Source organism: Tursiops truncatus, chromosome 2 (assembly GCF_011762595.2).
Source record: "Tursiops truncatus isolate mTurTru1 chromosome 2, mTurTru1.mat.Y, whole genome shotgun sequence".
Taxonomy (NCBI): domain Eukaryota; kingdom Metazoa; phylum Chordata; class Mammalia; order Artiodactyla; family Delphinidae; genus Tursiops; species Tursiops truncatus.
In genome coordinates this window covers 99497744-99517683 of record NC_047035.1, presented here as the reverse complement: position 1 = coordinate 99517683, position 19940 = coordinate 99497744, and the positions used below count along the sequence as shown (strand labels likewise).

The 19940-nt window shown below is 37.0% G+C and overlaps 1 protein-coding gene and 1 pseudogene across 13 annotated transcripts in view; one reads left to right on the top strand and one right to left on the bottom strand.

The window, feature by feature from the left end:
- LOC141278128 (Krueppel-like factor 4 pseudogene) overlaps positions 1 to 18039 on the top strand; it is a 112710-nt pseudogene extending 94671 nt beyond the window's left edge.
- The window catches only part of TCF12 (transcription factor 12), a 382195-nt gene that overhangs the window by 342655 nt on the left and 19600 nt on the right, over positions 1 to 19940 (bottom strand). The window lies entirely within an intron of this gene.

The following is a 19940-nucleotide window of genomic DNA, read 5'->3' as shown; positions in this document are numbered from 1 at the left end:
AACTCTGGCTGATTCCTCCTTGAAACACAGCGTATATATCCTGTCACAACCATACCAATTTTCACTTGCTCTAATACAAGGAATCAACAGTACCTGACAGCTCATAGAGAACCAGGGTTACTTCAAAATAAACAGATGCATCCAGAAAGAGGGAGGGCAGGTTGAGAGTGGGAACCCTCTTTCATATTATAAAGCAGATGTCCTAAAGCATGAAGGCCAATGAAATAAAACACTGAGTCCAACTCAAATTTGATCAAGGATTTCTCCCTTTTCAAATATCTCAAAACACTTTTCCTAAAAAAATTTAAAGCAAAGATAAAAACAGTACAGGCATAATACTTTGGTTAAGAATGTCTCCTACACTGACTGAAGATTTAACACCTTATCAAAACAAAGCTAAATTCTGCCTAGAATTAAAGCTTTCCTTAGGAAGAAAGAGTAGAGGCTCTAAAACCATTTCCATAGAACACTCTGTCAAAATTTCATAGAAATATATTTGCTAATAAATGACACATGTGGAAAAACTACAGCCAGAGTTCGAGGGTATGTTTCCAGATGTAAAATACTTCTGACCTAAAGAAATTGTTTTTTCATCTCTATTCAACTTATACCACACCACATTCCCAAGTCGAGTAAGCTGTGTTTTCTATACTGTAGGAGTGTTCAAGTTAACAGCAAAGACCATGACAATCATATCCAAAAATCAAGTAGTGTGAAAGAGCAATAAAAGCAATGACCTGCTACGATTCTGAAAATAATCTCATTTTAAGAACTATATGTGTTCCTAGAAAATAGAAGTTAAAGAGTACTTAAATGCTGAATTATCTTTTGCAATTGATTTTCATTACAATTTCAAAAAATGATCCTACCACACAGGGTAAAAATAAATAGCCTCAACCTGCTTCAAAGAAACATTCAATTCACGGAAAGTTCTAAGATATTTTTTCCAATATACAGGCTATGAGCATTTAATTTTTCTATACCAACTTTGTCAAACAGTCCAGACTCTTTACTCTTGTAAAGTAATTTTAATGCACACATATTAGTGAACACAATTCACTTCCACTTCATTAGGGGTTCTGAATTCCTGAAAGTGAAGCTGTTTATAGGATCATTCCAAATAATTGTAGAATTCCAGAGCTGAAAGAGAGTTAAAAATGTCTCAAGTGTTCCAAATTTGTATAAGAAAGTAACCTGAGAGATTTAGTAACAACCTCCTCTTTCTTTTCAAAATGAGGCCCAGGTAGGTTACATCATTAACTGCAAGAATTTTCTCCTGCTTGATGCTGTGTTTTTTTGTTTTTGTTTTTATATAATTATATTCTAGTTTCTCTCTTTATATTTCTGAGATATTGTCCTTAATATGGATTAAAATGCCTATTGCTTCCAATGTCAATAAAGCTGTCTTTTTTCTTTAAAGGTAGTTGTCTAACATGAGTTAAAGGTCAGTGACCCAAAAGACTAAAGGCTACTAAAAACGAAAAAAGTTGTAAGAGACCCGTTATCAAATACAGGAAAATCTGGAGTGGAGTTTAAACCCCAGTACCTAGCATTTTGCAAAGCAGCATTAACAAAGAGCAAACCCATCACATCAGATATGAAAATCCAATCATTTTCACACCTTACAAAATAGTAAGAGAAACTGACACTCTGAAAACAGCTAAAACCAACTACTAAAGCTGTGGCTTTCAATTTTTTTAAAAAAAACCACAATCCACTCACTGTTAAATACATTTTATATCACCTAGTGTACACAAATGTATATTTAAATAACAAACTAATTTTACAAAAACAATCCTCTAAGTGCATGTGATACTGTTCCATTTCTTAATCATGCTCTCTGAGATCCACTAAAGTGATTTCTTAACCCACTAATGGGTAACGATCTGCACTTTGAAAATGATGGAAGGTGTAAGTTAGTTACTGATACAAAGCCTCAAGAAGAACAGTTTTCACAAGCATTCATTCCCCACATATCTATTGGCACTATGTACACAATACTACCTGTTTAACTGTACTGTGCTGTACCGTACAATGTACCGTAATATTTTGAGACTGCTTATACAAATTTAACTATAGAGTCTTGTACTAGTGGTTTTTTCTTTTTTCTTTTTTTTTTTTTTAAACCCCACATTTGTTTATTTATTTATTTTTTGGCTGTCTTGGGTCTTCGTTTCTGTGCGAGGGCTTTCTCTAGTTGTGGCAAGCGGGGGCCACTCTTCATCGCGGTGCGCAGGCCTTTCACTACTGCGGCCTCTCTTGTTGCGGAGCACAGGCTCCAGACACGCAGGCTCAGTAGTTGTGGCTCACGGGCCTAGTTGCTCCGCGGCATGTGGGATCTTCCCAGACCAGGGCTTGAACCCATGTCTCCTGCATTAGCAAGCAGATTCTCAACCACTGCGCCACCAGGGAAGCCCTGTACTAGTGGTTTTTATTTTAACAATAAGGTTAGATACATAAGGGGGAAAAGACAGTCATGTTAGCCCATTTACTCACTGAGTTTTTTTTATAGGTTTTTTTCTAAAACATGTCTATAAGAATCCAAAAATGTTTATATTTGTATTCTTAGTATAGTATACATATTTTCTCTTCTGTTAGATATATAAAGCTGCACTGCCACATCCAATACATCTTTATTATCCTCAAAGCACTTAGCACAGTGTTGAACATAAAGTACTTATTTACTGAACTAATGGTTTTATCTAATCTCAAAAATTAGTTTATATCTCAGAGAATTAGGATAAGGCACAACAAAATAGCTTTGGTTAACAAAAGTACATTTGGATATAGCTACTAAAATACCTTAAATCTCAGAGCAAATCTCTGAAAGTCTAAATTTTGCTCCATGCATTTGTAAAGACTTCTGAAATTATTTAAAACAGAACTTTACTGCAAAAATGACTCAAACCAAATTCTAAAATGCAGTTATTATTAATAAAATGACTATTAAAAGAGTAAATGTGTACTAGTTAGGAAATTTTAATCATTTCCTTTCTCTAGCAAGTGAATATGTCCAACTCAAATTCTTTTTTAGATAAGTCAGAATACAAATAAATTACATATCTGACAAATGCATTTTCAAACTTTATAACTCAGAGATAGTGATTTCATTTGTAAAAGAGATATACACTCTATTTTATAGTAGTTATTTATTTTGATTTTTCAGATTAATTTTGTCATGTCAAAAAACTGAATAATAATCCTATTTCTTTTTAAGACCAAAGTTAACTGAAACAAATGCCTGTGAACATCTATTCAATATTTGCTTGCATCACCAAAGCATGACATGACCTGTTTTTAAACAATTGTATTAAATAGTAACAAGCATAACTAACCATGTAATAGCATAAGCATTTGATACTTGAATATGAAATTCTTTCTTAACAATTAAGTAGATTAAACAGCCAAGTCAAAACAAGAAACTTAAATATTGACTAAACTATCCCCAATTTCTCAATTTACAACAGATTGGACTGAAGAAAATTGGTTTCCTAAGTATGGAAGGTATTTCTCCTATAAAAGCTGGATTCTCGCTTCCATATTTCATGAAGCCAGCTAGTTAACTAACATTCATAGATACTCTTCAAGAGTTCTTATTTAACTGTTGGATATTGCTCTCTACATGAAATAGCTCCGACATTCACTGAGGAAAGGGGAGCACTATTTTTTGTTAGATTGTAAGTGAGATCAGCTATGCCACTCCACATCTCACCGGGTAGAATGACTGGAAATCTAGTTTAAGTTTTCAGGACATAGGTTCATTCTACTTTTAGGGTGTTGTAGTCTCTCTATGGATGAATGCATATTCATAGTCTATTAGGTTTGCAACAGAAATTAGTCTTATATCCCATACAGAATGTCAGGCTCAAGTAAGTGTATAAATATTTTTTGAATAAACAAGTATTTAAGCACCTACTGCATGCCAGGCACTGTCTTAGGCCTGTGAATACAAAGGGTCCAGAACATTATCAATCAGAATGATAAGTGCCACAAGAAACAAACAATTCAAAATAAGACATGACACAACAAGCCAGAAATTTCTCACCATGCTATAATGCAGAGAAAAGAGCAATGAAGCTGAAACCCAGTCCCAGTTTCACAATCCACTATATAAGTTATATAAATTTGATTAACTCAAAATTAACAAGCTAGATGCCTTTGTGTAAACAGAAATATATAAGCTTAACTTAAACATAAACTTAATTATTATGTTTATGGCAAAAACAAAACATAAATCTAATTACACTTTTTTTTTTTTTAGAAAACCTGCATTCCCAGGTGTGATTTTATTTATTTATTTATTTATTTTTTTTGCGGTACGCGGGCCTCTCACTATTGTGGCCTCTCCCGCTGCGGAGCACAGGCTCCGGACGCGCAGGCCCAGCAGCCATGGCCCACGGGCCCAGCCGCTCCGCGGCACGTGGGATCCTCCGGGACCGGGACACGAACCCGTGTCCCCAGCATCGGCAGGTGGACTCCCAACCACTGCGCCACCAGGGAAGCCCTAATTACACTTTTTATATGAGCTTCTATTACATATATAAGCACATTACATACTGGATTGGCCAAAAAGTTCGTTTGGGTTTTTCTGTAACGTCTTACAGAAAAACCCAAACGAACTTTTTGGCCAACCCAATATAACAATACACGGCCTAGTGAAGTACAGTCCAACAGAACTTTCTACAATGATGGAAATATTCTATACTTGTACTCTCCAATATCGTAGCCACTAGATATATGTGGCTACTAAGTACTTAGAATGTGGCTAGCGCAACTGAGAAAATGAATTTTATTTTTTAAAACTAATTTAGGGACCTCCCCAGTGGTCCAGTGGTAAAGAATCTGCCTTGCAATGCAGGGGACATGGGTTCAATCCCTGGTCGGGGAACTAAGATCCCACACACCACAGAGCAACTAAGCCCATGCGCCACAACCACTGAGCTCACATGCCTCAACGAGAGAGCCTGCATGCCACAAACTACAGAGCCCACACGCTCTGGAGCCTGCGCACAACTACAGAGCCCACGTGCCCTCGAGCCTGCAGGCCACAGCTAGAGGGAGAAAACCCTCACGCTGCAACTATAGAGAAGTCCGAGCGCAGAAATGAAGAGAGCACATGCCACAACAAAAAAGATCCCACATGCCTCAACGAAGATCCCACGGGCCGCAATTAAGACCCAACACATCCAAAAATAATAATAATAAAGAAAAGAATTATTAAAAATAAACAAAAAAACTAATTTAAATATAAACAGGCAGAAGTTCTGTTTCCAGTAAAGACAGAGTCATAGGCAATAATAAGGACTGCATTTATACTTGTGCCTGAAAAAAAGCATAAAACAGAGAAAATAAATGACACAACAATTTTCAAGACACTGGACAACAGGCGACAAAGGACAGTGATCTTTGAGAGTCAAGAAACAAATCAGATGAGCCCTACAAATGATCAAACTTACTGACGTGAGAAAGTTCCCAAGCAGAGGTACTAGGGGGATGTGAAGGTGGAGACTGATAGACGCAGTGAATTCATAACATGGACCTCACAGAATAAGCAGGATGGAAAGCCAGAGAGCAGCACTGAGATCAAGCAAACTCCTACAAGAGGGTTCCCCTTGCGTAATGATCAGCACATGCATGTAAGGAAACTACCTAAAGTTGGAGAAAGAATAACCCCAAAAGATAAAAAGTGTCAAGCACAGGGCCAGTAATAGTATCTGCTCCCAGCAGCAAGACTGAAAAATTTCATGAGTCTTGAGGCACTGGTAGAGTACATAAAACAGACTCCCTCAGTAGTGAGGAATAATCAGCCCCAGCCCAAGCACTACTCTGGACCCACCTAACAAATCTTAAAAATACCAAAAAGGATTAAGATGTTTCAAAGTAACTTAACTACATCCAGAACAAGGTTCAAGAATAGTTTTAGTAATATAAAAATATACAGCACCCAACAAGGTAAAATCACAATAAAATCTGAAAACTAATAAAAAATTACTAGCCGTACAAAGAAGCAAAAAGGTACAAACCATACAGAGAGGGGAAAAATCAACTGACTCCAACCACAACTGACACAGATGTAAGAACCAACCAACCAGGATATTAAATCAGTTACTATAACTATTCCATGTGTTCAGAAAGTTTTAGAGATGTGGAAGATATAAGAAGACACAAATCGGGGACTTCCCCGGTGGCACGGTGGTTGAGAATCTGCTTGCCAATGCAGGGGACACAGGTTCAAGCCCTGATCTGGGACAATCCCACGTGTCCCGGAGCAACTAAGCGCATGTGCCACAACTACTGAGCCTGCGTGCCACAACTACTGAAGCCCACGCACCTACAGCCTGTGCTCCACAACGAGAAGCCACCACAATGAGAAGCCCGTGCACCACAACAAAGAGTAAGCCCCCCCTCGCCACAACTAGAGAGAGCCCACACACAGCAACAAAGACCCAAAGCAGCCAAAAATAAATAAATTTTTAAAAGCTTAAAAAAAAAAGACACAAATCAAGCGTCTGGAGATGAAAACTATAATGTATGAGATGAAGATTACACAGAACGAGATTGATGGAAGATTAAACATGGCAGAAGAAAAGGTAGTAAACTTGAAGACATAGCAGAACAATCCAATATTAAACACAAAGAGAAAAGAGGATTTTTTTTTAATGAAGTGAGCTGTGGCACAAGTCCAAGAGTCCTTCCCCATATAATTGGAGTTTCTGAAGGTGAGGGGGCACAGTAAATTATCTGAAGAAAGTTTCCAAAATTTGCCCCAATTTGATGAAAATTATAAACTCACAGATCAAAGAAGTTCAACAAATACCAGGGAAAAGAAACATGAAGACATGCATACACCAAGTCATATCATAATCAAATTGCTCAAAGCCAGTAATTTTTTTTAATCTTAAAAGCAAACAGAGAAAAAAGATACACATTACATAGAGAGAAACAAAAATGACATTAGATTCCACACTGGAAATTATAAAAACAAGACGACACTGGAGCAAATCTTTAAAATGCTGAAAGAAAAAGCTACCCATCTAGAATTCTATACCTAGCAAAAATACTTTCTTAAAAACAAGAACTACTCAAGAATTTCTGAGACATGCAAAAGCCGAAAGGAATTCACTAACAACAGATCTCCACTGTGAGAAATATTAAAGTTCTTCAAACACAAGGAAAATGATGCCAGATGGAAATGCAGATCTATACTAAGAAATAAAGAGCAATGGGAATGGTAACTTAATAAATGTATATGGGTTTTTATTATTTAAATTTCTTTAAAAGATGATGGATTAAACAAAAATAACAAGGATCTGGTGTTGGATTTATTACATATGTAAAAGTAAAATGTATGGCAACAATAACACAAAAGCTGGGATGGGAGAAATGGATGTACAGTATGGTAAGGTGCTTGAACTATACATGAAATGACATGGTATCCCTTAAGGTACATTAAGATAAGTTGAAAATGTATACTATAAATCCTAACACAACCACTAAATTAACAACAAAAAGGTTTTCCTAATAAGGTGACAAAGAATACAAAATAGAATCATAAAAATACTCAATTTATCCTAAAAAGAAGGCAGAAAAAGAACAACAAAGAACATGTGAGATAAATATCAACAGAAAACAAACAGCAAGATGATGCTTTTAACTCTAACCATATCAAACACCACATTAAAATTTCCAGTTTAAAACCAAAGATTTCAGACTGGGTAAAAATGCAAAACTCAATGTACATGCTGCCTAAAATAAAGGCACTTTAAATAGAACAAAGTTAAAAACAAGGAAAAAGTATACAATACTAACACATGAAAAGAAAGCTGAAGTATATTTATTAATATCATGTAAAGTAAATTTATGAGCAAAGAATATTAACAGGGATAAAGGAGGCCATTTCATGATAAAGCAGTCAACTCATCAAGAGGATATAAAAATCCTAAACATTAATGCATATAATAATAGAGCTTCAAAATATATGTATACAAACTAATATAACTGCAAGGATAAATAAAACACTCACAACTCTAGTCAGAGATTTCAATTCCCCTCTCTCAACAACTGGTAAATCAACCTAAAAGAAAATCAGAAAGGATATAAAAGACCTGAACAATACTGTAAGCCAAAATGATCTGATTTAGAAAACACTCCACCAACCAACAGTAGAAGAACATCTGCCAAGTCAAACCATATTCCAGGCCATAAAACAAGACTCAGTACATTTAAAAGGGCTCAATTCACACAAAGTACGTTCTCTGACCGTAATGGAATTAAACTAGAAATCAGCAACAGAAATATCCCTAAAATGATATTCTCCCCAAATATTTGTAAACTGAATAACAACCACTTCTAAATAATTCATGGGTCAAAGAAGAAATCAAAGAGATATCAGAAACTATTTAACCTAAATGAAAATAACTACTCATATCAAAATTTGTGAAATGTTACTAAAGGAGTACTTGAGGAGAGGGGAGAATTTATAGCACTAACAACCTATATTAGAAAATAAGAAAAGTCTCAAATTAATGACTTCAAAATCTAAAATTTAAAAAGAAAAAATTACACCTGAAGTAAAGAGAAAGCAAATAATAAAATCACACCAGAAATCAAAGAAATGAGAAAATAAAATAAAGAAAACCACTGAATCCAAAGCTGGTTCTTTGAGAAGATCGGTAAAACTAATAAACTTTTAGTCAGAGTGATCAAGGGAAAAAAGAAAGGAATTAGCAATATCAAGAATAAGAACAGTGACATTACTACAAATTCTACAGATATTAAAAGGATAATAAGCAAATATTATGAACTCTATTTCAACAACTTAAATGACATAAACAACTTACATTCAACAACTTAAATGACATAAACAAATTCTTTGAGAAGTACAAATACCAAAGTTTAAACAAGAAGAAATCAATCATCCAAGTAGCTGAATTTTTAGTTAAAAATCCTCCAACAAAAACAATCTCCAGACCCAGATGGTTTCACTGGTAACAACAAATATTTAAGGGAGAGAGAATATCAATTATACACAAACTCTTCTAGAAAATTTAAAAAGAGGGAATACTGCCCAGCTTATTCTATGAATCCAGCATTAACCCGCTGTCAAAATCAGACAAAAAGACATTAGGAGAAAAGAAAACTACCTATGTTCATCAACATGTGAAGAAATTTTAACAAATTCCAACAACATATAAAAAGATTAATTCTTCATGACCACATGGGGCTTATCTGCATAATGCAACTTGGTTTAACAATAAAAAATCAATCACTGTAACTCCCCCATATAGTAACAAATTTAAAAAGAAAAGCCATGTGATCATCTCTATAGATCAAAAAAAAGCATAAGGCAAACCCAACGTCCATTCCTGGAAAAATCTCTCAGAAGTTTTAACAGAAGGAAACTTCCTCAGTCTAATAAATGGCACTACATTAAAGCCTACAGCTAACATCACACTTAATGGTAAAAGACTAAATACTTTTCCTCTAAGATCCAAAACAAATCAAGTTGTTCTGTTCTCACCACTTCCATTCAAAATTAAACTAGTTGCAATAAAGTACAATCAGAAAAGAAAAAAATAAATAATAAGGCATCCAAATTAGAAACCAAGAAGTAAAAGAGACTTCACTCACAGACTACATGACCATCAACAGAATATCTCTATAGAATGGAATCTACAAAAAAGTACTGGAATTAATAAGTTTTAAAAATCTGTGCAGGACAAAATGTCAACACACAAAACTCAATTATATTTCTATATACTGGTAACTAATAATCAGAAATTGAATTTTAAAAACAATACCATAGGAGCTTCCCTGGTGGCACAGTGGTGAAGAATCCGCCTGCCAATGCAGGGGACACGGGTTCGAGCCCTGGTCCAGGAAGACCCCACATGCCACAGAGCAACTAGGCCCGTGGACCACAACCACTGAGCCTGCGCTCTAGAGCCCGTAAGCCACAACTACTGAAGCCTGTGTGCCTACAGCCCATGCTCCACAATAAGAGAATGCACCACAGTGAGAAGCCCATGCACCAAAATGAAGAGTAGCCCCCGCTCACCACAACTAGAGAAAGCCCGTGCATAGCAACAAAGACCCAATGCAGCCAAAGATAAATAAATAAATAAAATAATTTTTTAAAGTCTTTTAAAAAAATAGCAAAATAAAATAAAAACAATACTATACATAACAACATCAAGAAGTATGAAATACTTATAAATCTAATAATATATGTGAGAGACCTATATAGAGATCACTATAAAATATTGCTCAGAGAAACTAAAATGATCTAAATAAACAAAATTATATTATCTTCCCATAGGGTCAGAAAACTTGATTGATATTGTCAAGATGTCATTTCTCTCCAAACTTATCTGTGGATTTAAAGCAATCCCAGTCAAAATCCCAGAAGGCTTTTCTTCTGTAGCAATTGACAAAACAGTACTAAAATGTATATGAAAATGCAGAGGACCTAAAATAACCAAACACTATAAAAGAACAAATTTAGAACAGTAACACTACCTGATTTCAAGACATATTACAAAGCTGCAGTAATCAAACAAGTGTGGTATTGCATAAAAACAGCCAAAGATCAATAGAAACACTATAAAGCACAGAAAAAAGACACATAAATATATGGAAAATTTTTTATAAACATGCAAATGAATTCATTTGAGAATGAATAATCTTTTCAACAAATGGTGCTTTAACAGTTGAAAATCATATACAAAGAAATGAACTTCAAATCCATACCTCATACCATATTAAATAACAAACTCAAAATGGATCACAGACCTATATGTAAAACTAAATTTTAAAAGTTGCAGAAGTAAATACAAGGGAAAACTTTTGTGACCATTGGTTAGGTTAAGATTTCTTAGATCACAATACCAGAAGGACAATCCATAAAACAGTAACTTGAAAAACTGAATCTCATCAAAAATAAAAACTATTACTCTTCAAAACATACTCAAGAGAATGAAATAAAACCACCCAGAAAGTGGGTGAAAATATCCATAAATCACATTTCATAAAGGACTTGCACCCAGATTATTTAAAGCAATCTCAAAACTCAGTAATAAGAAAATAATCTTATTTAAAAATAGACTTAAATGTGAAGATCCTTCACCACACAGGATAAAAGATGGCAAGTAAGCACATGAAAAGATGCTCAATGTCATTAGTAATTAGGAAAATATGTATTAAAACCACAATGAGAGGGACTTCCCTGGTGGTGCACTGGTTAAGAATCCACCTGCCAAAGCTGGGTACATGGGTTCAAGCCCTGGTCCGGGAAGACCCCACATGCCGCGGAGCAACTAAGCCCGAGTGCCACAACTACTGAGCCTGCATGCCACAACTACTGAAGCTCACACGCCTATAGCCCATGCTCCGCAACGAGAAGCCACCGCAATGAGAAGCTCGTGCACCACAACAAAGAGTAGTTCCCGCTCGCTGCAACTAAAGCCTGCGCGCAGCAACAAAGACCCAACGCAGACAAAAATAAATAAATTTATTAAAACAAAAACACAAGATACCACCACACACCTATTAGAATGGCTAAATTTTAAAACAATGACCATACCAAGTGTATCCATACAAGGATGTAGAGGGACTGAAACTCATATACTCCAAGTAGGAATGCAAAATTAGATAACTACTGTGGAAAAAGTGTTCGGCAGTTTCTTAAGCTTATAGATATCTACCATATAAATATCCACACAAATACTTGTTTAAGAATGGTCACAAGAGCTTTTTTGTAATAATCAGAAATTGGACATAACCCAAGTACCCATCAACAGGACAAGGGACAAATTGTGGTATAGGAATTACCATTAAGCAATAAAAAAGAATAAACTATTGATACATGGATAAATCTCAAAGTAATTATGCTGAGTGAAAGAAGCCAGACGAAAAGGACATTCTGTGTGGCTTTATTTATTTAAAAACTCTAGAAAATGAAAACTAATCTAGGCAGAAAAGATATACAAATGGGCATGAGAAAATTTTAGAAAGGGATATATATACATGTTCATTATCTTGATTGTGGTGATAGTTTCCTATTAAACTTTATACTTTAAATATGTGCTATTTATTGTAACTAGTTGCTAGAAGTTTAGTCACATGTTGCCAGTGGCTACTGTAAAGTACACCTAAAGCCTCTCCCTTACCCAGTCTTCCCACTCACCATGCCTTCACCTAGTACACCAGCAAAAGATGCACCAACTCTCTGGACAGAAGTAGCTGTTTTAACCTCTACTTCGTGACACTTTAATCATTTCTATTAAAGCACTTTCCAGGTTATACTGTTATTTACCTGTTCACATGACTGTCTTCCCCAACAAATTACAAGCTCTTCCAGGAGGAGGACCATACCCATGTCACCTTTATAATCCCAGATACCAAGCACAGAGCCTGACACAAAGTGTATGCTGAATAAATGTTGGTTAAATAAAGCATACAACTCATATCTTTTATGAATTTTTTCATAAGTCTTCTTACATTGTTTTCTATACAAAGAAACACCACAACAATTGATGTGTGTATGTGATAAGGAAATTGTCAAATCATCCTCGTCTAAAAGAGATGTTTTTAATTCATACCTGACTGAGTTTCAAGGCAACTTTTTTTTCTGGCAGATAGAGTTTTACATCTATAATTTTTCATCCAATAAAATGACTGAATTCCTGTATGTAACAGACAATGCTCTTTGTACTTAGAATAAATTATAGAATAAAACAAAGTAAAACAAAATAACTTTACATTCTGGTTTAATAATTAGAAGAGTGAGTTTATGATGCTTTTTGGCAGATACCTTTCAAAATCAATTGAGATAACAAAACTGTGTATTAATAAGTATTCATAATAATATTAACATATGTAGAAATACACAAATTATGTTTAATTAGGGTACAGTATAATGCAACAGTCAATGAAATAAATAGCCCAGAACACCTAAAAACATAGATATCTAAAATAATTGAATAGAATGAATAAAGATAAAATCAAGGATTTCAACTATATTTTTAAACGTTAACAACTGCTTTGCCTTTTCAGAATGCTGTGAAAATGACCTTTTCTGGAAGTCACGAAATCAGGAAATTTTCTCTCACACATTGTCACCAACAAAATCTGGCTGGAATCAAGAGAAATCAGGCAGAGAAAATCAACTCACTTAGAAGTAATCTTTATTTGGGCCTTGTCCATTTCTTATAGATGATGATTTCACTGGGGAAAAAGTGGGACTTTTCGTCCCACTTTCCATGTCCTGACCATGGAAAAGTGTAAGCATTCTTTTCCCTCTAATAATATAGAAGGATGAGCGCAAAGGAAAACGTAGGAAGGTAAAATGGGGTGGTAATGCTTTTGATAATGGAACATGTTAATCTTCTACAAAGGCCTCAAAAACTGCTGTTACTTCTGCACTTTTGGCTATGACCTCTGAGCTGACTCCATCATAAACTTCAGTCTTCATCTTCATTCTGAGGTGACTGCATCATTGAAAACAATGTTTTATCTTCTCAACTTACAAAAAGTGTTTACTACTCCACTGGTATTCACTCCAGTTTGTCTTAACAGTCTCTTCTGAAGTAAAGGGATTTTTTTAAAGGTCTGTCTACACAGATTACCCTGAGACTAAGAAACTCTCATATACTAGACTAAATTCTTCAAAGAGAGGAAAAAAATTCCTCTTTGTATATGAATTCTGATATTTTGGAGTTACAGTAACGTTTTCAGGTCACTTATGACACAAGGGCATCATGTAGGCTTTTCTGTAGAGATCCAGAGGACAGACTTCGTTTTGTTGTTGTTGTTGTTATTGTTGTTGAAGGTGAAGCATCTGACACTACTGTGAATGATATATTTTTTAAAGTTTTATTTATTTTTGGCTACGTTGGGTCTTAGTTGCAGCACCCGGGATCTTTGTTGAGGCATGCAGCATCTTTCGCTGGGGAGCGTGGCCTTCGTCCTGGTGCGCAGGCTTCTCTCTAGTTGTGGTGTGCAGGTTTTCTCTTCTCTAGTTGTGGTGCACAGGTTCCAGGGGGCACGGGCTCTGTAGTTATGGCACGCGAATTCCAGAGTGAGTGGGCTCTATAGTTTGTGGCATGTGGGCTCTCTAGTTGATGCACACAAGCTCAGTAGTTGTGGCACATGGGCTTATTAGTTGCCCCGCGGGGCATGTGGGATCTTAGTTCCCTGACGAGGAATCGAACCCGCATCCCCTGCATTGCAAGGCGGATTCTTTACCACTGGACCACCAGGGAAGTTCCCAGAGGGTAGACTTCAGCAATACACAACACTTCAAACTGTATACTCCTTTGTCATTTGGAAAGCATTTTCACATGCACATTTAAGCCTCACAAAATCCTTGTGAATAAGGCTTATTCACCTCCATAGTGATAAATAAATCATATAAAATAAAAACCTTGACATCACCTCCAATGGCTCACTTCACCTCACACTACAAACTCAATTAAGAAGAGGTGCCATCTCAATGACTAAACAGTGAATATTGTTTAAATTAATTTTCTACTCTTGGATGTCCCCAAATTGGCATGGATTTGGAGCAGTTTCCTTCTCTGATTTCCTTTTATTATTTTTCTTTTTAAGAATAAAGTACTGAAAATTAAAAAAAAAAAGAGAAGGTCCCATCAATTCCACATCTACATGTTCTCACTTGTATCCTCACTAAGCGCTGCTACATGCAAAGCTGTCATTTAAGCTGTGCACCACACACCTTCAGGGGTATCACTCACAATGCAGTGTAACACCTGACCGTACATGGTTGTCCTGACTTCATGCATACTGCTCTTATTCAAGAACCCTGCCTCCACTCTCTCAGTTACACATTTTCTACTAGCCACATTTACCTTCCTAAGAAGAAAAGGGGACTTCTGATTTCAACCATGACATAGTAACTGTGACTGAATTTAATCTGTCACTGCAAACAATCAGAAAATTGGAAAATATATGCAAAATGTCTGCTTCCAGATACTGGAAAACAAACCATGTAAGACTACGATCCCTGAGAAAAGGAAAACAAACTACATGAATTCTACCATCATCCTGGTTTCCTGCCTAAAGTCAATTTGCAGATCATTGTGCAGGGAGGGGATCTCAAACAGAGTGGTATCACTGAGTTGAAGGAATAAAGACTAGAGTTCAAGGAGGCAAAGGCAGCTGGAATTTGTGGGGGAGAGATCCAGATGAGGAAGCTATATAGAAAAAGAGCTCCAGAAATCTTCATGGGGTCCCCTTGAGTATGCTACTAACAGCAAATCACACAATATGGTAAAACTGCACAAAGGAAGGCAAAAATGAGCAAGGAATTTTAAGTTCAACAACTCTCAGAGCTCAAATGGGACTGGGAGATGTCTTAAAAGTTGGAAGCAGTGAGAGTGGAACATAAACATTGAAAACCCAAGGAATTCAATAAATATCTCTGAAGGGTTATGACTTAGTAACAAGGAAAACTATTCTTGCCATAAAAATTACACTATACCCACTCTAACAAAGCTTAAAGGCGACACTTGAAGGGACTGAGTTCACCTCTAGTAACTCAATCTCCTGACATAACAAAGTCCTGTATTATTTAAAAGAAGACAACAGGGACTTCTCTGGTGGTGCAGTGGTTGGGAATCTGCCTGCCAATGAAGGGGACATGGGTTCGATCCCTGGTCCAGGAAGATCCCACATGCCACGGAGCAACTAAGTCCACGGGCCACAATAACTGAGCCTGCGCTCTAGAGCCCGCACGCCACAACTACTGAGCCCACATGCCGCAACTACTGAAGCCTGTGCACCTAGAGCCCATGCTCCACAACAAGAGAAACCACCGCAATGAGAAGCCTGTGTGCCGCAATGAAGAGTAGCCTCCGCCTGCCACAACTAGAGGAAGCCCACAGGCAGCAATGAAGACCCAACACAGCAAATAAATAAATAAATATATATATTTTAAAAATAAAAGACAACAAAATCCACTCAACAGTGTAAGATTCAAAATGTTCAGAATTTAATCAAAATTTACCAGACATGTGCAGACGCAAAAAAAAAAAAGTGACCCATAACCAGAAGAAAAATCTGTCAATACAAATAAGCCTAGAATACAAAGATATTAGCAAACAAAGACTTGAAAACAGCTATTACAAATTATTCACTGATTTAAAGAAAACCAGGCACATTGTGAAGAGATGCAAGACCAAAAAAAAAAGGAGTTCTAGAAATAAAATACAGTATCTGAAATGAAAAATTTACTGGATAGGATGAATAGATTACACACTGCAAAAGAAAAGATCCTTAGCTTGACGACACAATAATAGAAACTATTAAAATTGAACTGTAAAGAGAAAGAAGGCTGAAAAACCTGTGGAAAAACCTGTTATTCCACAGGTTACCTCCGTAACCTGTGGAATAACATCAAGAGAACCAACATAATTGTAATTGGAGTCTGTGAGGGAAAAACATTTGAAGATACAATGACTAAAGTGTTTCAACTGTAAACACATATATATAAAACAAACACACACATACATACAGGTATAGAAATCTTAAAAACAAATTACTGAAAACAGGAACTTTTAAAAGCAGCCAAAGGGAAAAAACTATTACGCAGAAAAGAACAAAGAAGAATTATTGCAGACTTATGAAAAACAATGAAAGCCAAAAAAGAAAAAAAAACCACACACAATAGAGAGACATGTTTAAATTATCAAAAGAAAAAAGTCAACATAATTCTATATCCAGCAAAAATACCCTTCCAAAATAAAGGCAAAATAAAAACTTTTTAGGGCAGCAAAAATAAAGAGAATTCACTGTCTGCATTCTATACTATAAGAAATTTTTTAAATGCTTCAGGCAGAAGAAAAATGAGACAAAACAGAAAACCCGATATACACAAAGGAATGAAGAATGATGTAAACGGAAAATATATGGATAAATACAAACTCTCTCATAAGACTAATTAAGAAAAAAGAGAAAAGACACAATTACCAATATCGAGAGGGAAAGGTGAAACATGACTACATATCCAACGCAATAAAAGGATAATAGAATATTATGAATAGTGTTAGATCAGGGGCGACCCAGGCGTGGCGCCGGGCAACACAGCGGCGGCCTCTTCTATGGCCGGGAGTCTGCACCCCCTCCAACAGCTCCCTTCAACCTGGTAGACATCAACGACGTGAGCCCCTCCGGCGGCTTCGTGACCTAGCTTCTGAGGCCCGAACTGGACCCAGTGTACATTCCGCTGCAGCAGCCGCAGCCGCCAGGTGGCGGGCTGATGGGCAAGTTTGTGTTGAAGGCGTCGCTGAGTGTCCCTGGCAGCGAGTACGACAGCCCGTCGGTCATCAGTGTTAGCAAAGGCAGCCTGGACGGCAGCCACCCAATGGTGGTGGCGCCCTACAGCAGCAGGCTGGCGCGCATGTGTCCCAAGATCAAGCAGGAGGCTGTCTCCTTGTGCACCGTCAGTCGGCCCCTTGATGCCCACTTGGGCACTGGACGCCCTCTCAGCAATGGCCACCGGCTGCCTGCGCATGACTTTCCCCTGGGGAGGCAGCTCCCCAGCAGGACCACCCCGACCCTGGGTGCAGAGGAACTGCTGAGCAGCAGGGACTGCCATCCTGCCCTGCCGCTACCCCCAGGCTTCCATCCCCACCCCGGGCCCAACTACCCTCCCTTCCTGCCCGACGAGATGCAGCTGCAGGTCCCACCGCTCCATTACCAAGAGCTCACGCCATCCAGTTCCTGCAGGCCAGAGAAGCCCCAGCCAAAGAGGGGGAGAAGGTCGTGGCCCCAGAAAAGGACGGCCACTCACACTCGTGATTACGCAGGCTGCGGCAAAACCTACCCGAAGAGTTCTCATCTCAAGGCACACCTGCAAACCCACACAGGTGAGAAACCTTACCGCTGTGACTGGGATGGCTGCGGGTGGAAATCTGCCCGCTCAGATGAACTGACCGGGCATACCGCCAACACACAGGGCACCGCCCCTTTCAGTGCCAGAAGTGCGACCAGGCATTTTCGAGGTCGGACCACCTCGCCTAACAACATGAAGATGCACTTTTAAATCCCAAAACAGTGGATATGACCCACACTGCCAGGCGAGAATTCAGTATTTTTTGCCTTTCACACTGTCTTCCCGGTGAGGGGAGGAACCCAGCTTGAAAGCACTACAACCATGGTCAAGTTCCCAACAAGTCAACCTGTGAATGGATAATCTGGAGACATGAGGAAACCAAACAACAAAGAACAGATGGGGTCTATGACTGGATCTTCTATCATTCCAATTCTAAATCCAACTTGATCATATATTCCTGGACTTAGAAAACGCCAAGGAGGTGACTGGATGTTGTGGATATCAGGGTATAAATTAGATCCCTGAGTTGAAGGGAGGGAAGACCAGAATCCCTTGAATTGTTTCGATGCAATATAAGCATAAAGATCACCTTGTATTCTCTTTGCCTTCTAAAAGCCATTACTATGATCTTAGAAGAGGAAGAAATTCAGGTACAGAAAATGTGTTTTAATAGCCTAAACGATGGTGTTTGGTGAGTCTTGGTTCTAAAGGTACCAAATGAGGCCAAAGTCCTCAAACTGCTGCATACTTTGACAAGGAAAATCTATTTTTGTCTTCCAGTCTACATTTATGACCTAAGTCAGGTAAATACACCTGGTTTACTTTAACATTTTTATGCACACAGTCTGTCATGCACTGTGGTTTCAGATGTGATGGTTTATTCCAAAGTATGCCTTAAGCAGAACAAATGTTTTTTTCTATATAGTTCCTTGCCTTAATAAATATGTAATATAAATTTAAGCAAACTTCTATTTTGTATATCTGTAAACTACAAAGTAAAAAAATGAACATTTTGTGGAATTTGTATTTTGTATACTCAAGGTAAGAATTAAGTTTTAAATAAACCTATAATATTTTATCTGAAAAAAAATGAATAGTGTTAGACCAATAAATTCAATAACAAATGAAATGGACAAATTCCTTGCAAGACACACATTACAAAAATTGATTCAAGAAGAAACAGAAAACCTGAATGGCCTTAAATCAACTAAAGAAATTAATCACAATTTAAAACCTTTTTATATAGAAAACACTAGGCCTAGAAGGTCTCACTGGTGAATTGTTATATACCTAAGGAAGACAACACCACTTCTACACACTCTCAGAAAATAGAAGAGGAGCAAGGGAACACTTCCTAATTCATTAGATGAGCCCAGCGTGACTCTGATGACAAAACAAAAGACACATACCCCCCCAAAAAAAAGAATCTACACCTCAATATCCATCATGAATACCGATATAAAAATCCTTAAAAAATATTAACAAATTAAATTCAGTAATATGAAAATGATACATTTTGACTAGGTAGAATTTATTCCAGAAACACAAACTTGATTTAGCATTAAAAAATCAATTAGTGTTATTTATTACATGAACAGAACAAAGGAGGAAATCCATCTGATGATCTCAATGGATTCAAAGAAAGCATTTAATAAAACTTCAATGCATTCATGATTAAAAAAAAAATCACTCAGCAAACTGGTATTAGAAGGGTATTTCCTCAGGATCCAGGAATGGGCATTTGTTAAAAGCTCCCAGGTGATGCTAATACATTGTTGGGTTTAAAATCAAGGAAGAGCCAATCCCTCCACCAAACACATTTTAACAATGACGACTTCACCAAATTTTAATATTAAATAACTGTGGTATTTGATAACAGGATATTACACAACTGTCCATGAGACTAGTTTTTCTTTAAATAATCTGAATAACTAGCTAGTGCTGCATAACTGTAAGGATCACCTTTGAAATCTGATTCCACCACTTAGTAGCTGTTACTCAACCACCTAAGCCTGTTTCCTCATCTGCAAAAAAGGGAGTAAAACTAAATCTGCCTCAAAGAGTTATTATAAAGATTATGTTAAATAAT